The following is a 2208-nucleotide window of genomic DNA, read 5'->3' as shown; positions in this document are numbered from 1 at the left end:
TGAAAAGAGATAACTGAAAGTTATGCATAATGAATTGACAACCTAATAAAAACGCACAATCATAAGTGATGAAAGAATCAAGGATTAATGAACTCAGCATGATCTCAAAAGTCATTGATTTATAGTATTCAAGTAATTAATGTCAACATGATTGTCGAAGTGTCCGGAATGAATATGTTCATGTTTAATGAGGATTGATATCAGTAATTGCATGATAATAGACATAGACTGGATAATTAGGAATGAACAATAGAAGTTGATTCAATATGTCAGTTCTGATCCATTTTTATTAAATTGTTAATTATCTGGATCACAAAAAGAATGTGGATTTATATGTTTACTTACCTGTTTATTAAATAGTTTGCATTGAAAACTGTAAAACAACAAAAAGATTTTGGTTTTGCATATTATTGGATTTCATGGTAGAATATCTTTTATTTGCATATTTTTAGTTGCATGACATTATATCTCAGAAAACTTATAAAGATTTCTTTCGTTCTTTTGTTTTCTGATTATCCTCTGAATGTACAATGACATTTGAAAGAACCTTGTCGAGATCAAGATATTTTTGGCCACCAAATACATAAGATAGAAGTTTGTAGAGCTTGTGATTGTTTGAAGGACTTTAATGATTTAAGGTTGTTAGTGAACTTAAGATGACATTACACTGTAGGACTTACTCATGAGAAACAGAATGTTCTAGAGTAATAACCTCATTATGGTTAGGATTTTTGATCAACCTAAGTGTTAATGATCATTTCTTGATGGATTAGTGATTTATGATTTAAATTAATAGTGCTAGTTAGCTCTAAGATTGCCAAACGAGTCGAAATCCTAAGTTTGTGAAAATTTGAAATTGCCTAAGTGGCTCACTCGCACGTTTGATGTGTGAACCGTACAAGTAACCACACGTGTGAGGTTAACCGTACGGATGACCCTGTTCAATATTGTCCTAAGACATTTGGGTCACACGCACGAGTGATTAAGGTGAGACGCGCGGTTGATGGTGAATCGTGTGATCTACTGTACAGTTGATCACGAGAGTATAAATAGGGGTGACGAGCACAGAAGCTCACACTTGTGCACCCATTTTCATTTTCTCTCTCAAAATTCGACTTTCACCGATCACGTTTTCCACTGCAGCGTTTGTTTAGCATACTAATCTGACCTCAGCGCCACCTAATAGGTATGATTTCATCGAGTTTAAGTTGGTTAATTTTTTGTTTGAATGCATCGAAACCCTAAGGGTTTGTAATTCGAATTTTGTGAAATTGATGCTCGTTTTGATCGTTATTTGTTATGGTTTTGAGTTAAACGGAACCTACACTTGCTATTGTGATGTAAATCGGTCCCTAAAACGATCAAACATGTAATGTATGTAATTTGAAAAGGCATTTAATATAGGTTTCATCAGACATGCACGAGTGACATCACTCGCACGCGTGAGACATGACTCGCACGAGTCAGTACGCGGTTGATGATCAACCGTGTGAACCTTTAAGCTCACTTGTTCAATTTTATTTGGTTGCTCACTCGCTTGACAGAGCTGACACATGTGATTAACAGCACGAGTCATCACACGATTGACTCACTCGCTTATAAACAGTACCTCAACTGTGTACCTTGTCTGAAACCATATTACTGCTCAAACGTGTCAACAATGGCACAAGTGACTATATCACTCGCATGGTTGATCACTCAGCCGTACGTGTGACATTATCACTCGCACAGTTTACCATGTTAACAAGTTTATGACACTTTGATGCGAATGCTTTGATATTTTATGATATGTGGTTTATTTCTCTAACATTTATGTTGATATTTCAGTTTGTTAAGATATGTTCAATGGCTGAACAACAAGTCAATGTTCCAGTAGTTAACGTAGAAGGACAGGGGGAGCAACAAGCTAATCCTCAAGTGAATCTGGTTAACCCACCTGCTCAGTAAGAGATTCCTCTAGAGAAAGGTGAACTGAACAATCAAGTCGCTCTCTATGACACTACTCTAGAGAGAGGTGATCATTTTACAGAGATTATAGCTTTCCTTCAGTGTTCAAGGATACACACTGCTATTTCTACTCCATGCACGGCCTACTACAGCCATCAAAGAGAATTCTGGAGAAATGCTGTACTTAACGTATTAGAAGATGATGCTAAGATTGTTAGTAAGGTTCAAGGGCATGAGATCATTGTTTCTAAGACAGTGATA

Source organism: Rutidosis leptorrhynchoides, chromosome 5 (assembly GCF_046630445.1).
Source record: "Rutidosis leptorrhynchoides isolate AG116_Rl617_1_P2 chromosome 5, CSIRO_AGI_Rlap_v1, whole genome shotgun sequence".
NCBI classification, from domain to species: domain Eukaryota; kingdom Viridiplantae; phylum Streptophyta; class Magnoliopsida; order Asterales; family Asteraceae; genus Rutidosis; species Rutidosis leptorrhynchoides.
The sequence above is the reverse complement of the archived record's forward strand: the minus strand, read 5'-3'. Positions refer to the sequence as shown.